The sequence below is a fragment of the Macaca nemestrina genome, chromosome 10 (genome assembly GCF_043159975.1).
Source record: "Macaca nemestrina isolate mMacNem1 chromosome 10, mMacNem.hap1, whole genome shotgun sequence".
Taxonomy (NCBI): domain Eukaryota; kingdom Metazoa; phylum Chordata; class Mammalia; order Primates; family Cercopithecidae; genus Macaca; species Macaca nemestrina.
In genome coordinates, this window is record NC_092134.1 from 72,610,967 (window position 1) to 72,633,034 (window position 22,068).

The following is a 22,068-nucleotide window of genomic DNA, read 5'->3' on the forward strand; positions in this document are numbered from 1 at the left end:
GAAAGGAAGGCTATAGGATTTATGGAACACCATCAATTGAACAAATATTCACATTATGGGTATTCAAGAAGGGAAGAAGTATACAAATTAATAATAATAATAGCTAAATAAAGTACCAAGTTTTGGGAGAAAGATGGACATCCAGATCCAAAAAGTTTGAAGCTTTTGAATAGATTCAACACAAACACATTCTGTCTAAAGCACATTACAGTCACATGCTCAAAAATAGAGACAAAGAAAGAATTCTAAACACAGCAAAAGAAAAATGTCAAGTCAAATATAACGAAATGTCCATAGATTAAGAGCACATTTCTCAGCAGAAATCTTCCGTACCAGGACAGAATGGAATAAAACATTCCAGTTAGAGAGTGAAAAAACAAAAAGCAAAAGACAATAAGTTTGTCGTCTAAGAGTTCCGTAACCAACAATGCTATCCTTTAGAAGTGAAGGATAAATATATTTTCCCAAGCAGACGAAAATGAAGATTTATGACCACTATTCTGGCCTTACAAGATGCTCAATGGAGCACTGGATTTGGAAGTGAAAAGATGATAACTATGATAATGAAAACCTGCAAAATGATAAATCTTGATCTGACACAGAAAAGAGAAAGATAAAAGAATCAGAAATTACTACAGAAAACCACAAAACTTTAAAAATAAACATTAAAAGAGAAAGTGAAAAAAAAAGCAATACAAACAAAACAGAAAACAATCAACAACACGACAGGAGTATGTCCTCACACACCAATAAAGCATTGAATTTAAACTGATTTAATTCCTCAATTAAAATATATAGACTGGTCTAATGGTAAAAAGGAACAACCAACTACATGATGCCTATAAAAACAGACGTTCCATGCAAACAAAAAGCAAAAGTGAACAAAAATAGCTATACTTATAGCAAATAATATAGACTTTAAGGCTGTCTATAAAAAAAATAGATCATTATATATTGACAAAGGGATTATTTCAGCAAAATGATATAACAATTATAAACATATATACACTCAAGACTGGAACACTCAATATATAACTAATACTAAATCTAAAAGGAGATATAAACCCCAATGCAAAAATCACTGGGGACGTCAACACTCTATTCTCAGCAGTGGACAAATCATTTAGATAAAAAATCAACAAAGAAACATTATTTAAACTGAACAACAGATCAAAAGGACTTATCAGACATGGACAGAATTTTTTTTTTTTTTTTTTTTTTTTTTTTTTTGAGGCAGAGTTTCACTCTTGTTGCCCAGGCTAGAGTGCAATGGCACGATCTCGGCTCACGGCAACCTCCGCCTCCCAGGTTCAAGCAATTCTGCCTCAGCCTCCCTAGTAGCTGGGATTACAGACATGTGCCACCAGGCCCAGCTAATTTTATATTTTTAGTAGAGACGGGGTTTCTCCATGTTGGTCAGGCTGGTCTTGAACTCCCGACCTCAGGTGATCCACCCGCCTTGGCCTCCCAAAGTGCTGGGATTACAGGTGTGAGCCACTGCTCCCGGCCTATGGACAGAATATTTAATCCAACACTGTAGAATACATATTTTTTTCCAACAGAACATATTCTATCCTTCAGGACTAATCATATATTGGGACACAATACATGGTTTTGAAAAAAAATTTAAATTGATTTGGTTTGTTTTGTTTTCCCAAGATGGCAGACTAGAAATGTTTAGTGTGCCTCAGCCACGTGGAAGTAGCTAGATAATACATAAAGATAAATTCTGTGAGCTTTAATTCGAGAAGCTAAATAGGAATCAACTAGAATGGTGAAGGGTACCCCAGATCCCAGGGAGGAGAATGTCAGCACAAACCCCCATGATGCTATCTGACTGATAAATGCGAGTGAATTCCCAGTACATTAGAGAGATAGAGAGCCTCCCCCTGTAACTTACCTTTCCACAAGGAATCTGACCAACCCAAGCTGAGAGAGAGAGCACTTTGTTTCTTCTAAACTCTGTATTTAACATGGGGTAAGGTTTGGAGACACTGTGAGGGGAACACACAGGGAAAAGTTGTCAACATTTTCCCAGACACAGGACTGACAGCAGGACATCATTTTGAATCAAGGCACTTACAAAGTCAGCCATTCAAGCTGAGAGCCAAATAAAGAACACAATCACATTTACAATAGTCGCACCCAAAAATAAAATAGCTAAGAATACAGCTAACCTAATGAGAAAGATCTCAAGAACTACAAAACAGTGCTAAAAGGAATTATATATGACAAAAGCAATGGAAAAACTTTAAACGTTTACGAACTGAAAGAATTAATATTGTTCTGTAGAAGCCCAGAGCAATCTACAAATCTAAAGCTATTTCTATCAAACTACCAATGTCAGTATTCACAAAACTAGAAAAATCTATTCTAAAATTTATATGGAACCAAAAAGACCTAAATAGCCAAAGCTAGCCTAAGTAAAAATAATAAAGCCAGAAGCATCCCAGTATCTGACTTCAAATTATAACATAAGGCTACAGTAATTAAAACAACATGGTACTCTTACAAAAAACAGACACATAGATTAATGTAAAAGCATACAGAACCCAGAAATAAAGCCTCACACCTAAACTTATCTAATCTTTGACAAAGTTGACAAAAATAAGCAATGATGAAAGACATCCTATTAATTACAGGATACTGAGAGAGCTGGCCAGCCAAATGCAGAAGAATGGAATTGGACTTATACCTTTTGCCATATCCAAAAATTAACTCAAGATGAATTAAATATTTAAATGTAAAATCTCAAACTATAAGTATCCTATAATAAAACTTGGAAAGCATCATTTTGGGCATGGGCCTTGGGAAAGAATTTATGCATTAGTCTTCAAAATCAATTGCAACAAAAACAAAAAATTGACAGGTAAGACCTAATTAAACTGAGGAGCTTCTGCACAGCAAAAGAAACAATCAACAGAGTAAACATACAACATAAAGAATGGGTGAAAATATTTACAAACTATGCATCCAACAAAGGTCTAAGAAATCTACAAGGAACTTAAATAATTGGATAAGCAGAAACCAAATAATTACATTCAAAATGGGCAAAAGAAATGAACAGATACATCTCAAAAGAAGACATACAAGTGGCCATGAAATGTGAAAAAATGCTGCCTATTATTAATCATCAGAGAAATGCAAATCAAAACTGCAAATAGATACCATCTCACACCAGTCAGAATGGGTATTACTAAAAAGTCAAAACACAACAGATGCTGGAAAGACTGCAGAGAATAATGGACACTTATATGCTGTTGGTGGAAATGTAAATTAGTTCAGCCACTGTGGAAATAAGTTTGGAGATTTTTCAAATAACTTAAAACAGAACTACCATTTAACACAGCACTCCCTTTACTAGATATACAGAAAAAAGAAAACAAATCACTCTACCAAACACACACTTGCACTCACATTTTCATTGCAGCACTATTCATAATACCAAGAAAATGGAATCGAGCTTGGTGCCCATCAATGATGAATTGGATAAAGAAAATGTGGCATATATACAACATTGAATACTAGGCAGCCATAAACATAATAAAATCATGTCTTTTGCGGCAACATAAATGTGGTTGGATGCCATCATCCAAACTAAATAACACAAGAAAAGAAAACCAAATACCTAATTATTTAGGAAGTATTTCAACCCTATTAAGTTAAGAAAAAGAAGTCTGTTTGTTCGCTTTTATTTCTCAGAATTTATTATTAGATTTAAAAATATCTTCAAGTATTTGTCATTCTTCAGGCTATAAAATATAAACAACAACACTCCTGGGAAGTTTTGCCTCCATATAGTTTCATTTTTTATAAGATGTATGATTTCTAGAGATATCTGTCAACATTTTAAAGTTGCTGTTGTTGTTACTAAAATTAAATACAACATACTTCAGTTATTAAAAAAAGAAAAGAAAATCAAATACCACATGTTCTCACTAATAAGTGGGAGCTAAATTTTGGGTATTCATAAATATAAAGATGGCAACAATAGTAACTGGGAACTATTATGGGGGGATGAAGGGAAGGGGTCAAACATTGAACAACTACTGGTTAGTGTGCTCAGTATCTAGGTAATGAAGTCATTCATACTTCAAACCTCAGCATTATGTAATATACCCAGGTAATACACCTATACACATACTAATTGAATCTAAACTAAAATTTGAATAAGAAATAAATTATATGTAATATTTTATCTGAACACAATAGAATAAAACTAAACAGTTAATTTAAAAAGAAACATTTGAAAGTATGAAAATACATAGAAATTAAACAACATGCTCATGAATGACCAGTAAGTGAAGAAAAAAATTCAGAAATGTTAAAATTCCTTGAAACAAATGAAAATAGAAATACAGCATACCAAAATCTATAAACTACAGCAAATATAGTATTAGGAGACAAATTTACAGCAATAAATGCCTACATCAGAAAAGTTAAAAGATTTCAAATAAGGAACCTAACAATTTCCCTTCAGGAGCTAGAAAAGTAAGAACAAACTGGAATGATCCAAGATGGTCAATTAGAAGCAGCTGCACTAATGGGGAAGCATGAAAAGGGGCAAATGAATTCAGCACCTTCAACTAACATACAGGTTCTCGCATTGGAATTGACTAGACAAACAACTTTACCAATGGAGAATGAAGAAAAGTTGGGGGAAGGGGCAGCGATGGCCTACCCAGGGAGTGGCACAAAGCCAAAGGAACACCCACCGCCAGCCAAGGGAAGTAGTGTATGATTGTGTGATCCTTGCTGGGAAACCATGCTTCTCCCATGGATCTCTGAAATCAGCAGATCAGGAAATACCCTTATGAACCCACACCACCAGGGTGGCCCTTGGGTCTGATACACACAGCTGTGTAGAGTCTCGGCAGAGCAGCTGCTCAGGCACACACAGAGACCCAGGAGTTTTACATACTCCAGCCCAGCAATCCCCAGCAAGGCAGGAAATCCATCCATTCATATCCCTAGAAAGGAGGCTGACTCTAGGGAGCTAAGCAGCATTTTCCTGTGGGCCTCACTTCCATGGCAACTCACATGTTAAGACCCATTGGCTTGGAATTTCAGCCAGCCAATGACAACAGGCTGGAATCTGCCTGAGAGGGGTCTGAGTTTCTTGGGAAAAGGGCAGCCACCATCTATCTCTGCAGTTTGATAGACTCAGCCATTCCAGCCTGCCGGCTTTGGAGACTACAAATGATCCAGACAAGAAAGGATCCCGACAATGCAGTACAGCTGCCTTACCAGATCATAGCCAGATGGCTTCTTTAAGCGGGACCCCTATCCATTTCTACTTACTGGGTGGTACCTCCCTGTGGAGGTCCACCACAACACAGCCAGCTGCCTTGCCAGATTGTTGCCAGACTACTTTTTTAGTGAGACCCCAATCCATTCCTCCTCATTGTGTGGGACTTCCCTATGGGGCTTCAGCTACTCCAGCAGGAGTTGTAGGATAGAGGTCTAATCTCTCCCTGGGATGAAGTTCCCAGGGGAAGGGACAGCCACCATGTCTTCTGTTCAGTTGACTCAGTTGTTCCAACCTGCCAGCTTTGGAGAATATAAATGGTCCAGACAGGAAAGGGTTCCCCTCAATGAAGCACACCTGCTCTACCAAAAAGCAGCCAGACTACTTCTTTAAGCAGGTCCTTGACTGTGTGAGGCCTCTCAATAGGGGTTCTAGTCAACTCGTACAGGGGCGTTTGGGCCAGCAACAGGTCAGTATGCCGCTGGGACACAGCTTCCAGAGGAAAAAGCCGGATGACATCTTTGCTGTTTTATAGCCTTTACTGGTGATACCTCCAGGTATGAGAAATACTGAAGCAACTAGGGTCTGGACCAGGCCCCAAGCAAACTTCAGCAGCCTTATGGAAGAGTGGCCTGTTAAAAGAAAAACAAACTTAAAATATCAACATCAAAAAAAAAAAACAAAACCCACAAAACCCCATTCAAAGGTCAGCGACCTCAAAGATTGAAGGTAGATAAGTCCACAAAGATGAGAAAGAATAAGTGCAAAAATACTGAAAACTGAAAATTCCAGAGTGCCTCATATCCTTCAAATGACTGCAACACCTCTCCAGCAAGGGCAAAGAACAAGGTTGAGGCTGAGATGGCTAAAGTAACAGAAGTAGGCTTCAGAAGGTGTGTAATAACAAACCTCATTGAGCTATAGGATCGTACTGTAATCCAATGCAAAGAAGCTAATAACCATAATCGAATACAGGAGCTGATAGCCAGAATAGCCAGTTTAGACAGAAACATAACCAACCTGATGGAGCTGAAAAACACAAATTGAGAACTTCATAATGCAATCACAAATGTCAATAGCAGGACAGACCAAGTGGAAGAAAGAATCGCAAAGCTTAAAGACTATCTTTCTGAAATAAGACAGACAAGAATAGAGAAAAGCATAAAAAAGAATGAACAAAACCTCTGAGAAATATGGGACTGTGTAATGAGACCAAACCTACAATTAATTAAGAGTGCCTGAAAAGATGGGAAGAACAAAACTAAGTTGGAAAACATACTTCAGGATATCATCCAGAAGAACTTCATTAACCTAGCAAGACAGGCCAACATTCAAATCCAGGAAAAATAGAGAACTCCAGTAAGATACTCCATGAGCAGCTCAAACCCAAGACACATAATCATCAGATTTTCCTAGGTCAAAATGAAAGAAAAAATGTTAAGGGCAGCCCAAAAGAAAGGTTAAGTCACCTTCAAAGGGAAGTCCATCAGACTAACAATGGACCTCTCAGTGGAAACCCTACAAGCTAGAAGAGATTGGGGCCAATATTCAACTTTCTTAAAGAAAAAAATTTCCAACCCAGAATTTTATTCCTGTCAAGCTAAGCTTCATAAATGAAGATTATTTTCAGACAAGCAAATGCTGAGGGAATCTGTCACTACCAGGCCTGACCTGCAAGAGCTCCTGAAAGAAGCACTAAATATGGAAAGGAAAAACCATTATCAGCAACGACAAAGACACCCTGGAGTATGCAGACAAATGACACTATGAAGCAATTATATGAACAAGTCTGCAAAATATTCATCTTGCATCATGATGATGGGATCAAATTAACACATACCAATACTAACTTTAAATGTAAATAGGCTAAATTCCTCAATAAAAAGACATAGAATAACAAGCTGGATAAAGAGCCAAGACTCATTGGTATGCTGTCTTCAAAAGACACAGATCATTTGCAAAGGTGTACAAGTTCAAAATAAAGGGACAGAAAAAAATTTATCCAGCAAATGGAAAGCAGAAAAAGAGAAAAAAACAGGGGTTTAAATACTAGCTTTACAAAACAAACTAAACCAACAAACATCAAAAATACAAAGAAGGACATTACATAATGGTAAAGTGTTCAATTCAACAAGAAAAGCTAACTATCCTAAATATATATGCACCCAATAAAGGAGCACCCAGATTAGTAAAGCAAGTTCTTAGAGACCTACAAAGAGACTTAGAATCCCACACAATAATATTGGAAGATTTTAACACCCTACTGACAATATTAGACAAATAAATGAGACAGAAAATTAACAAGGATATGCAGGACTTGAACTTAGCTCTGGATCAAGAAGGTCTAATAGGTATCTACAGAACTCTCCATCCCAAAACAATAGAATATACATTTTTCTCATTGCCACATGGCACTTACTCTAAAATTGGCCATATAATCAGAAGTAAAACACTCTTCAGCCAATGCAAAAGAACTGAAATTACAACAGTCTCTCAGACTACAGCACAATCAAATTAGAACCCAAGATTAAGAAACTTACTCAAAACCACACAACTACATTGAAATTGAACAACCTGCTCCTGCATGACTCCTGGGTAACTAATGAAATTAAGGCAGAAATCAAGAAATTCTTTGAAAATAATGAGAACAAAGAGACAACATACCAGAATCTCTGGGCTGCAACTGAATGTATAGCACTAAATGCCCACATCAAAAAGCTAGAAAGATCTCATTAGCAACTTAACATTTCTATTAAAAGAACTAGAAAATCAAGAGCAAATGAACCCCAAAGTTGATCAGAGCTGAACTGAAGAAGTCAGGGATACAAAAAAAGCCTTCAAAAAATCAACAAATCCAGGAACAACATTTTTGGAAAAAAAAAAAAAAGTAGGATATACCACTAGCTAGGCTCATAAATAAGAAGAGAAAAAAGTCAAATAAACACAATCAGAAATGATAAGGGGATATCACCATTGACCTCACAGAAATACAGACAACCATCAGAGAACACTATGGAAACCTCTATGCACATAAACTAGAAAATCTAAAAGAAATGTATACATTTTGTACCCATAGACGTTCTCAAGACTGAACCAGGGAGAAATTGAACACCTGTATAGACCAATAACAAGTTCTGACACTGAAACAGTAATAATATCCTACCAACCCCAAAAAGCCCAGGACCAGATTGATTCACAACTGAATTCTACATGAGGTACAAAAAAGACCTGGCATCATTTCTACTGAAACTGTTCCAAATATTTGAAAAGAAAGAACTCCTTCCTAACTCATTCTATCAGGCCAGCTTCATCTTGATAGCAAAACCTGGCAGACATACAATAAAAATATGAAATATTAAGTTAATATCCTTGAAAAACATCGATGGAAAAGTCCTCAATAAAATAGTGGCAAACTGAATCCAGCAGCACAATAAAAAGCTTATCCAACATGATTAAGTTGGCTTTATCCCTGGAATGAAAGGTTGATTCAACATACACAAATCCATACGTGTGATTCATTACATAAACAGAACTAAAGACAAAAACCACATGATTATGACAATAGAGGCAGAAACGGCCTTTGATAAAATTCAACATCACTTCATGTTAAAATCTCTCAATAAAGTAGTTATTGAAGAAACATACTCCAAAATAATAAGCCCTGTATATGACAAACCCACAATCAATATAATTCTGAATGGGCAAAAGTTGGAAGCATTCTTCTTGAGAACTAGCACAAAACAAGGATGTCCTTTCTCATCACTCCTATTCAACGTAGTATTAGAAGTTCTGGCTAGGGAAATCAGGCAAGAGAAAGAAATAAAACCTATTTGGATATGAAGAGAGGGAATCAAATTATCTTTGTTTGCAGATGTCATGATTCTACATCCAGAAAGTTCCATTGTCTCAGCCCAAAAACTTCTTAAGCTGCTAAGCATGTTCAGCAAAGTCCAGGATACAAAATCAATATGCAAAATCACTAGGATTCCCATACACCAAAACAGACAAGCAGAGAGCCAAATTATGACTGAACTCACATTCACAATTTATACAAAAGAATAAAATACTTAGGAATCAGTTAATAATGGAAGTGAAAGCCCTCTTCAATGAGAGATACAAATCACTGCTCAAAGACATCAGAGGGGACACAACAAATGGAAAAACATTCCATGATCATGAATAGGAAGAATCAATATTGTGAAAATGACCATACTGCCCAAAGTAATTTACAGATTCTATGCTATTCCCATTAAACTATAATTTATATTTTTTGCATTCTTCAAAGAATTAGAAATAACTATTTTAAAACTTACATAAAGCCAAAAAATAGCCAGAATAGCTAAGAAAATTCTAAGCAAAAGAACAATGCTGGAGGCATCACACTACCTGACTTCAAATTATACTACAAGGCTACAGTAACCAAAACAGCCTGGTACTGGTACAAGAACAGGCACATATACCAACAGAACAGAATTGAGAACTCAGAAATAAGACCGTGCATCTACAACCATCTGATCTTTGACATATCTGACAAAAACAAACAATAGGGAAAGGACTTCCTTTTCAATAAATGGTTCCAAAGTAACTGGCTAGCCATATGCAGAAGATTAAAACTGGACTGCTTTCTTACACCGTATACAAAAATTAACTCAACATGGATTAAAGACTTAAATGTAAAATCTCAAACTGTAAAAACCCTAGAAGAAAATCCAGGCAATACCATTAAGGACATAGGCACAAACAAATTTTTTCCTAACAAAAACACCAAAAGCAATTGCAACAGAAGCAAAAATTGACAAATATGATCTGATTAAACTAAAGAGCTTCTGCACGGCAAAATCAACTATCATCAGAGAAAACAGGGAGCCTAGAGAACGGGAGAAAACTTTTGCAATCTATCCATCTGAAAAATGTCTAATATCCAGAGCCTAAAACAAACTTAAACAAATTTTCCAGAAAAAGAAACAAACAACTGAATTAAAAAGTGAACAATGAACATGAACAGACACTTTTCAAAAGAAAACATACATGCAGCCAACAAAAATATTTTTAAAAGCTCAACATCGCTGATCATCAGAGATGTGCAAATCAAAACCACAATGAGATACCATATTATACCAGTCAGAATGCTATTATTAAAGTCAAGAAACCACAGATGCTGGTGAGCTTGCATAGAAAATGGAATGCTTTTACACTGCTGGTGGGAATATCAATTAGTTCAACCATTGTGGAAGGCAGTGTGGCAATTTCTTAAAGACCCAAAGTCAGAAACACCATTTGATCCAGCAACCCCATTGCTAGGTATACACCCAAAGTAATGTAAGTTATTCTATTATAAAGATACATGCACACAACTATTCACAATATCAAAGACAAGGAATCAACCTAAAGACCCATCAAAGATAGACTGGATATAAAAAAGGTGGTACATATACACCATGACTATGCAGTCATAATAAAGAATGAGATCATGTTCTTTGCAGGGACATAGATGGAATTGGAAGCCATTATCCTCAGCAATCTAACACAGGAATAGAAAACCATATACCACATGTTCTTAATTATAAGTGAGAATTGAATGATGAAAACACATGGACACATTGTGGGGAACAACTAACATTGTGATCTGTTGCCATGTGGGGATTGGGTTGCAGTTATGAGGAGGATATACATCAGGAAGAACAGCTAATGCATGCTGGGCTTAATACCTATGTAATGGAATGATCTGTTCAGCAAACAACCATGGCACACGTTTACCTGTGTAACAAACCTGTACATACTGCACATGTACTCCTGAACTTAAAATACAAAGTGAAGAAAAAAAAAATTCCAAATTAGAACTGAAGAAATAATGAGGATCAGAGCCCACATTAACAAAATTGAGATTAAAAATATTAGAAAAGATTATCAAAACAAAAAGTTAGCTTTGTAAAGATAAACAAAATCCAAAAACTATTAGCTAAACTAATTAAGAAAACAATAGATAAGGCTCAAACAAATAAAATCAGATATAAAAAAGAAGACGTTACAACTGATACCACAGAACTACAATGGATTATTAAAGACTGTTATAAATTACTACATGCCAATAAATTTGAAAACCAAGAGAACAATAGATAACTTCCTGGACACATACAAACTACCAATATTGAACCAAGAAGAAACAGAAATTCTGAACAGACCAATTAGTAGTAACAAGGTTGAAATAGTAATAAAAGAAAAAACAAGCTTTCCAAAAAATTAAAGTTGAGTAGCAGATGGCTTCACCACTAAATTCTACCAAACTTTTAAAAAATAATTACTACAAATTCTTCTGAAACTACTACAAACATTTGAATGTGAGGGAATTTTGCCAAACACGTTCTGAAAGGTCAGCGTAATCCTGATACCAGTTATAGAAGGGCACAAAAACTGTGATACATCACATCCACAAAATGAAGAACAAAAACCGTATGATCATTTCAATAGATGCAGAAAGGCATTTGATAAAATTCAAACTTTCTCCTTGATAAATACTCTCAATAATTTGGGTTTAGAAAGAAAGTGACTCAACACAATGAGGGCAGGCCATACATGATGAATCCACAGCTAACATCATACTAAATAGAAAAAAGAAAGAAAAACCTGAAAGCTTTTCCTCTAAGAACTGGAACAAAACAAAGATGCCCATTGTCACCTCTCTTGTTCAACACAGCACTGGAGATTCTAGCCAGAGCAATTAGGCAAAAGAAAGAAATAAAGGGCATTCAAGTTAGACAAGAGAAAGTAAAATTATCTGTGTTTGCAGATGACATTACCTTATATATAGAAAAACCTAAAAGCTCTAACACACACACACACACACACACACACACACACACACACACAGAGAGAGAGAGAGAGAAAAAAAAAACTTAGAACTGATAAACAAATTCAGTAAAGTCTCAGGATACAAATCAACATACAAAAATCAGCAGCTTTTCTATACATAAACAATGAACTAGCTAAAAAAAATAGGCAAACAATTCAACATATAACCGCTGTAAAAATGCCTAGGAGTAACTTTGACGAAGGTGAAGAAATATATCTATGATACAAATATAAAATATAAAACACTGATGAAAGAAACTGAAGAAAACCCACAAAAAAATGAGAAGACATTCCATGTTCGTGGACTTGAGTAAGTAATATTATTAAAATGAGCATACTAACCACAGCAACCTACAGATTCAATGCAATCATTATCAAAAAGCCAATGACATATTTTACACATATTTTTAAAATTCCAAAATTTATATGGAGCCACGAGAAACCAAATAGATAACTCCTAAACAGAAAGAACAAAACTAGACACATTTCACTACCAGTCTTCAAAATATACTATAAACCTATATTAGCCAAACAGCATGGTACCAATGAAAAGCATGTATGCAAATTGATGGAACAGAATAAAGAACCCAGAAATTAATCCATTTATTTGCAACCAACTTATTTTTGACAGAGACACCAAGAACACTCATTAGGCAGTCACTTCAATGAATGTTGCTGGGAAAACTAGATCCCTATGTGCAAAAGAATAAAGCTATACTCTCTTCTTTCACCACAAATGAAACCAAAATCTACTCAAAATGGGTTAAAGACCTACATGTAAGACTTAAAACTTAAAAACTACTAAAGGAAAACACAGAGAGAACACTTCAAGACATTGGTCTGAGAAAATATTTTATGAATAAGGCCTTAAAATCACAGGCGACAAAAGGAAAAATAAGCAAACAGGATTATATCAAACTAAAAACTTCATAGCAATAGAAATAATCGACAGTGTAAAAAGACAACCTCCAGAATGAGCAAAATTATTTGCAAACTCCTCTTCCCACATAGTATCAATGTCCAGAATATACAATGAACTCAACTGTCTCAACAGGAAAAAAAAAATTGATTTAAAGAGGGCAAATGGTCTGAGCAGATATTTCTCAAGAGAAGACATTCAAATAGCCAACAAATACATGAAAAAATTCTTAACATCACTAACCATTAGGAAAATGTGAATCAAAATCATAATGAGAGATCATCTCACACCAGGTAAGACAGCTATTATGAAAAAGACAAATCACAAATGCTAGCAAGGATGTGGAGAAAAGGAAACTCTTATACACTCTTGGTAAGAATGTGAACTAGTACAACTACTTTGAAGAACAACATGGAGGAGTCTCAGAAAACTGCAAATAGAACTACTGTATGATCCACAACCCTGCTACTGGGCATTTATCTAAAAGAAAGGAAATCTGTATTTCAAAGAGTCATCTGCATCCCCGCTACTGGGCATTTATCTAAAAGAAAGGAAATCTGTATTTCAAAGAGTCATCTGCACCCCTATATTTATAGTGGCACTATTTACAATAGTCAAGGTATGGCATCAACCCAAGTGTCCAACAGATACATTTTTAAAAATGTGGTTATACATACAAAATGAAATACTACTATTCATCCATAAAAAAAGAATAAAATCTTGTCATTTTTGTAACATGGTTAGACCTCAGGGACATTATGTCATATGAAATAAGCCAGTCACAGAAACTTAAACCCTGCATATTCTCACTCATATTTCGAAGTTAACAGTGTTGTTTCATAGGGGTAAAAAGTAGAATAGAGAGTGCTAGAGTCTGGGAAGTATATGGGGATGGGGGAATAGAAAAAGATTTGTTAAACGATGTAAAATTATAGCTAGATATGAGGAATAAGTTCTAGTGTTCTGTAGCACTGTAGGGTTACTATAGTTAACAATAATATACTTTATATTTTCAAAGAGCTAGAAGCAGGATATTGAGTCTTCCCAACACAAAAACATGATGTTTGAGATGATTGATATGCTAATTACCTTTATTTGATCACTTTACATTGTATGTATTGAAATATCACTATGTACCCTATAAATACAAACAATTATGTGTCTATCAAAAAACAAATGAAAGCAAATCTATTTAAAAACTGAAAAAAGACTCATCTTCATCAAACAGGTGTTATTAACTTTATGTTATGAGTGAAACGAGGTATATAAAGCGTAAGGAATGTATCACACAGTTTTAAAGTGTTGACCTTGAATTTGCCTCTGGTATGACCTGAATTCAAGTCCACGGTTCATTCAACTCTATGCTTGGAAATGTTATATTACCACCAGTCACAAAAGATGATAGAACAGAGACACATACAAATGTGTACCCACACAAATATTTATTTATCCCTATCTCTTTATTATTCTAAGAACACTGAAGAATCAATACATTATACAAACATCTGTATAGGATATAATAGAGTGGGATTCATTATGATTACTTAGTAGTTCATCAAGCCAGGAGACTACAATATAAATGTTTGTGTGGTCTTTCTGATTATCATGATTCTACTAGTAATACTCCATCCTCCATCAAAATTGCCTTTCCTTAAGTGATGAAGCTTGAACTGCTCTGGGTGTGTCAGGTAGAAAATTCAGGTGCATTTCCAAGGGAAGAGGTGATTTTCTACTCTTGCTTCTTTACAACTGATCTTTTCAATTGACATGATAGCGGATATCTGGCACTAGAGTTTTTGTCAGATTTATCTTTTTAAAAAGCAGCAGATGCATTTTTCTTGCTCCATTTTTAGAAGAATGCCTTTCCCAGAAATGTGCTCAATTAATCTTTCTTAAATTAACTAAAAAAAGAATGTCAAAGATTATTTCCTAGAATGTAGGAAGATGTTTTCCTACATCCAACTCTGGTGAAAAATTTCTAATTACATGAATTACTTGACATATTACAGGTAAGTTCTTACCTTGTGTACATTCTTGGGATGCCACAGACTGTATTAGAGATCATTCTGCTCAGACTGTCTCTCACAGATATGCCCAATTGGGAAAGTTTTCATATAACTGTGTGAATGGGTAGGTGGGAGTAGTAGGGATGGAAACTATAGCTGCTAGAAATGATGGATTCCTGCTTACAAGAGTATTGCAAGTTATTAAAATAAAATTATTTTAGAGTGAGTTAAAAAGTTAAGTCTTGTTAAAAAGCAATGCTGAAATATTGTTTTCATACAGGCTGACCTTTTTCAGTTGGGACTTAGTTAAGGGTAACAAAACATGTACACTTTAAATAATATCCTCTAGACCAAATACACATCGTTGGTATTACAGTCATATATCAGGTGCTCCCCTACTCACACACTCAATTTGTATATTTTCAAGCAAATCCAGTATTCCTGGGCCTTAGGCTAATAAAATGCTGGACTCTGTAAGAATTATAAAACAAAATAAAGGTATTTACATAATATAGAATTAGGAAAGTAATTGCAGCAAATAGCAAACACATTTTTACGAACATAAATTTTACAAACATATGTGAATCCATGTACACATGTGAGAACCCTTTCCAGGGTCACAGAAAAAGCTCTGTCTGGAAGGCCAGAAGTTTAATACATTTGCTCATGGCAAACCCTCCTTTGTCTGTAAAGGATGTCCACTAACAGTGTCTAATAACACTCTCCTGTTCTTGAGATCAAATGAGAATTAGGACTTGATAGGGCAGAAATTGAATACTATAAATCTGACTAATATTCCTAACCTAGGGCATAATTTTCATGTGGATATGAAATGCTAACTATATGGGCCCCTAAACTAAAAAAAAAAGAGTTAGGGAAGATATAATAAAAGGTGAAAATATTAGCCTCACCCTGAATACATTACATATTTATTAGATATGTTACATTAATTGCATATGATATACAACCATGTGCTTAAATAAACAAACAAAAAAGCATGGTATTTGGGCAGTTTTGTAAAGCTAAATTCCTGGCTCTAATGAGAAATTCTTTGTTTTTAAAAAACTCTTTTTTTTAAAAGAAGTTATTGATTTGTCTATTCTGCTGTCAATAAGTCATATAACTCCAGAATTCAGTCACATAGAGCTGTTTGAATTTGAGAGTTAGTAAAAATGTGATTGCTCTTACTTCTGATGTCACATTATTAAATATACCTCTTGATATTTGGTGTATTCCCCTTCCTTTCCACCACACACTAGAAGTTTCAGGAGGATAAATGTGTATTTTACATTGATTTTGATCAAATGGCTTTTGCCCTGAGTAGTATTAGATGGATAGGTCACTGCAGCAATTATATGGCAGTATTCCCCAAAAGGACCTTTCATCTACTTTTAATATAAAATCAATAATGGCTAAACAAGGACAGAGATGGCATTTTAATGTTTACCAAAGAGCATTTAGATATCTGAGATGCCTCAGAAGTGGTTTCAAAATCCATTTTGAGAATAGGGACAAAAAATGTTCTTTATGTTCTATTTGTACCCTGAAAATACACCTTTTTAGGGTGCTAAATGATGAGAGCACATGGACTCATAGAAGGACACAACACATACTGGGGCCTTTCAGAAAGGGGAGGGAAGAAGGAGACAGAGGATCAGGAAAGTGTAACTAAGAAATTTGAGACTCAATACCTGGGTGATGAAATAATCTATACAACAAACTCCCATGACACAAGTTTACCTACATAACAAACCTGCACTTGTACCCCTGAATGTAAATTAACATTAAAAAATTTATATATATCTAATTGTAGAGTTATGGTGTATGCTCATAAACTTCAAGTTAACTGTTGTTTTTATTCACTATTAGAAAATAAGACATGCCACCATTTTTATAAGACTGTATTCATACATCATTTCTACAAGATTACTTGTAAGATAATTCTTACAAGAATTCTTTTATGCTATATATTAAACAAATACGAGTTATATATGAGGTAAAAAGTTTTAATTTACTTTTCCTATGACAAAGACCTGAGCAAATAATGACCTTTATTATCTATATTCCTTTTTTTACTATCTATATTCCAAATTAATTAAAGAGAAGTATTTTCAAAATAAATAGTTTAATACTACTTCTTTTGTTTTCTTCTATCAGAGCTAAAAAATATGAGAACTTAGTGATTAATGAAGGCAACAGTTTTATTACTGGGTAACAACCAGTATTATACACAGGAACCTAGAATGATGCTTACAAAGTAAACTCAGAAGTTCAGAAGGCATTTCAAGCTAATGGCCTTTTATTGAATGAGGTTAAACTGAAGAAAAATGCTACTGAAGGCACAAAACTCCTCTGAGAAACCCTTCATTTCCGTCTGTGCAATCAAGAGACCTAATTAATGTTTCACCTCCTGCAATATTTACAGATCCTATGTAAACAGGTCAGCTTGTTAAACCAACTTACCTCTGCAAAGCACATCATTACATCACAAGTCAGTGACTAGACAGAAATAAGCTAGTCACCACTTTAATGAATTACCGAATCAACTAAAACCCTAGGATATCCCAAAAGCAATCACGTCTCCCTTTTTTTATTAAAAAAAAAAAATTATCAATGTCATCCTAATGTTTTACTATCATCATATCACTATGTTTATGCAATGTATAGTGAATTACCTAAGCTGCCAATTATTCGAATTCCTAAAGCTACTAGAATTTACCATAGATGTGGTTCTTTCATTGCCATGAAGGCAGTCACATTCTTAAATATTTATACTCACTAGATTTTTTGTCTATAAATTATCTGTAAGTTTTAAAGGTCAATGACTAAGATCTTTCCAGGATTTTGCAAACATACAGGTTAGAAAGTTTTAAAATTTACATGAAAATATTGAATGTGTCGCTTTTAAGCTATTAGCACCTCCGAAGTGCCTCATTTATTGTAATCCCAGCCAGTAACTTAGGTAGTGAGACTATATATATTAGCGAATACTATAGTGAGTAAACTGAATTGGTATTTTCATTCTGAAACATCAAATTAGTAACATCTGTTTACTTTCACTTGTATTTTGTAGCCATAATTCTCTGATTAAGTGATTTGGATAAGATTATAAAATAAAGGTCTTTAAATATTTTGATAGTTCAACAACATTCTAGAATCCCTGTAATGAAATATTTCTGTAACTATTTTTTAATCATTTTAGGAAAAAAATTACCAAGATATCCTAAGATCTATCTTTCCATCAACATGCATACCACCTGTACATTTACTATGTATTGATCATGTCATAGTAACCATCATATGCTGGAATAACTCAACATCTATTTATCTTGTGTCATTTTTCAGCTTCTCCTTCCAATCTTTTGATTACTGTGATAATCTTTTGAGTGCTGTGTTTAAATTAGTTTTTGTCTCCCCTTTTGCCATTAGCGTCCTCAGAAATAACTCATGATGTTTATTAGGCAAATTCTAACCCAAATGTTATCTTCTTCCAGGCTATTTTGCAAAGTTCCATACCTGCAATATTGTGCTTGGTATAGATGTCATAATTTTTTAGGAACTTTGAAAAGATTGTCACATAAAAAAGGACTTTGGTGTAGCTCAAAAATTTCACCCAAAGTTTTCAAAGACTATTGCAAAAAGGAATAATTTGACTCAGTAAAAGATTTTTAAAAATGCAAAACTTTAACTGTGTGGAATTGGAATTTTTAAAGTTTCATACATAAATGTTTGAATCTGTACATTAATAAGGTTTTGAATTTAATATTTAAAAATAACCCAGGAACCCAAAATTTGAAGAGAATTAACAATTACTGCTAAGGTACCTACAGAGAATTAGCATTCCGTACTCATAAAACTTTTTCCATGAACCCCAACATACACTGTACATAACTGAAATGTATGTAAAAGATCTATGGTTATCAAGTGATAGATTTTTCCATTTCTATGTTGTTTTAATGTTGAGTAGAACTGGGAACTTCCAAATAGTTAGCAAAACACTTATTGTCAAGCACACAGGTGTAACAATAAAATAAATACAGAAAAAAATTATTATTGCATTCACAGAAATATATTACAATAGATGATGTTTGAAGTTACTTTTTACTTAAGAATTGTACTATATATCATTAAATGCCATGCTAAACATAGTATTTGAAAGCAAGAAACATTAATGGAGTAAATATAAGAATACATCAGAGTAAAAAAACAAACTAGAATAACACTACATAATGTATAGAATTTCATCTGGACTCGAATGCATTCTTATCTTCATTACATTTGCCCCTGCTATAGACCTGTTTTGGCCAGAAGAGTTTTGAAGAGACCAACTAGCGTAAAACTACTGGGAGATACGTGAAACAAATGAGTCAGATAAAACTTGTGCCAGTTTTTTCACCTCTAAGGTGAGGGTGTTCATAAAATCATGCCATGACACATACTACAAAGTGAATGGAGTCCACATGTTGTTCATGAATTGAACTGATTCACATAATCTTTTTTTTCTGGAGAAATTCAAGAGAGAGTTAAACCAAAACCAATTCGTGTTGACCCTTGTATATAAGAACTTCAGGGTTTCTTAATTAGTTTTGTTATAATGTGGGGTCTGTAGTTCTTAGACCCTAGATCATATCAAGCACTATCAGTCAGAAAAGAAGCAGACAGATATTGTTGACCTTTTTTGAGTTTCTGTAAATGTATCATAAGTGTTTGCCTTCTGAGGATGATCCAGGAAGAAATTAAGCATTTGAGATAAAACAAAGTAAGCTTCTGTTTTCTAAAGATTCCACAGAAAGTTCACAGATTACAAAATTATTATTTTGACCACATTGTGTGGAAATTTTCTTTTTCCTTGAACATAGTGCTTGATGGAATGTCAAATAGAAAAATATGATAATGTGACATCTTGTAGCTAACAGTGACAAGGTATTTTATGTAGTGAAAATTGTAAAGAAAATAGTATAAATAGCATGATATTGTTTTTTTCTGTCCGTGTGAAATTTGATTCTTGTAGCCCTTAGAATTTGCGGCATGTTGGCCAAAATGAGACAGATTGATTGTGTTCTTGCTACATCCAAGGAAAAAAAGAAAAAACCTGAGAAAGAAAAAGCCTGGCTATATTCTTCCTGGATTTCTTATATATCATCTTCTACACTGAGAGATGGTTATGATATAGTTTGCTTCTTATATATATATATATATGAATACATTTATGTTCCTGGGTAGCAGTTTGTTCGTACATTTTTTTAGGATTTATTGGCTCCAGTTATAACATATATAAGTAGAGGAATATGAGCTAAAAACCATAAAATCTCTTATAAACACCTAAAGTCATTTTCCCCAAAAGATTTTCTTGAGAATCTTACTTTTTGTCCACTTTCCCAAAAAAATCACTGCATTTTCTATTTCCCCTTAATTCATATGAATTATAATTATAATGCTTAATTGTCTTTAAGCATAATTTTCTTTCTGCCTCTCTTAATACTTGATATTCCTTCGGTAGGACAGACAACATATCTTTCTCTGATATGTACTTTGAAGTGCTTGGTAATGTTCTGTGGACAGTTTGTATGTTGGCTGACAAATATAAAGGTAACCAATTGTGCAATAGGCTATTATCTAATTACCTAAATAATTATGTAAATGCTGCATGAAATGTATTTCCTGATAACATGACCATAACTAAGTATCTAAATAAAACATAAACATTATAATATAGAGATATTTAGCTACATACTGCTGGAGAGACATATATTCGTGATATCTAGCTGATTTGTATCTTATATAGTTTTGAGTGTCTTGTTCCCACATCTGGTGAAAGTAATTTATTTTTTTAAATGGTATTTTATGATGTTAGCAATCTTCCTGATTGTGTAGAGAAGAGTTGTACTTTATATCAAAACATACTTAGTATTATAACATGAAAATATTACAGAAAGTCAAAGGTAGTTGTATTTGTCTATTCTCACAATGCTATAAAGAATTACCTGAAACTGGGTAATTTATAGAGAAAAGTTTAATTGGCTCACAGTTCCACAGTCTGTACAGGAAGCCTGGGGAGGCCTCAGGAAACTTAGAATAATGGCAGAAGGCGAAAAGCAAGGAGGCATATCTTCACATGAATAGAGCAGGAGGAAGATGATGAAGTGGGGAGGTGCTATACACTTTTAAACAACCAGATCTCATGAGAACTCTATCATGGGGCAGCACTAGGGGAATAGTGCTAAAGCATTAGAAACCACCCCCATAATCCAATCACCTCCCACTAGTCCCTACCTTCAACACTGGGGATTATAATTCAACAGGAGATTTGGGTGGAAATCAATGTTATGATTTTCACAGAGCAAAATCATAACAATAGTCATTTAATTATTTACCATTATTCACCAGTATTTTAAGCCAATTGCTTGTTCATACATTAATTTCTTGTTAGTTCTTATTATATCTTATTTCATATCTTATTATTACACAAAATGTGGTTTGAGGGTTCAAGTTTTATTAGAGATGCGTAGAAACCTGGAAAGAGCATCACTCTAAATCTTGCTTAAACAAAAATGATGGAAATACACAATGATAATTTTTCTTGAACCCATTGAAGACCTGAGTCCACAGAGTGTAATGGGTTGAGAAAATTTGAGACCATGAAAAAGGACCATTCACATAGGACAGACATAAATTTTGGGGAACTGGAAGACAAACTGTGGTAGGTAGAATAACGGTCTCTCCAAATATGTATATGCCCTAATCCCAGAACCTGTGAATATGTTATATTACATGGAAAAGTGGGATTCAGGCAGAAGAGTGATGTGATATGAGGACTCAGCTCACTTTTGCTAACTTTAAGGTGAAGAATAGGAGCCACGAGTGAAAGAATGTGAGTCTTCTCTAGAACCTGATAAAGAAAACAAATCCTACTTAGAGCCTACAGAATAGAAGAGCCCTAATAGTACCTTTATGTTGACCCAGAAAGATTCATGCCAGGCTTCTGACATATAGAAATGTAAGATATAAGATTTGTGTTGCTTAAGTTTCTAGTTTTTGGTAATTTG

At 34.4% G+C, this 22,068-nt stretch overlaps 1 long non-coding RNA gene across 1 annotated transcript in view; it reads right to left on the reverse strand.

Annotated features, from left to right (window-relative positions):
• Positions 1-1,989, reverse strand: part of LOC105474049 (uncharacterized) — a 68,017-nt gene extending 66,028 nt beyond the window's left edge. Inside the window, exon 1 of the long non-coding RNA XR_011608551.1 lies at positions 1,901-1,989. This is a non-coding gene — a long non-coding RNA (uncharacterized lncRNA). The remainder of the gene's footprint in view (positions 1-1,900) is intronic.
• Between the last annotated feature and the right edge of the window lie 20,079 nt (positions 1,990-22,068).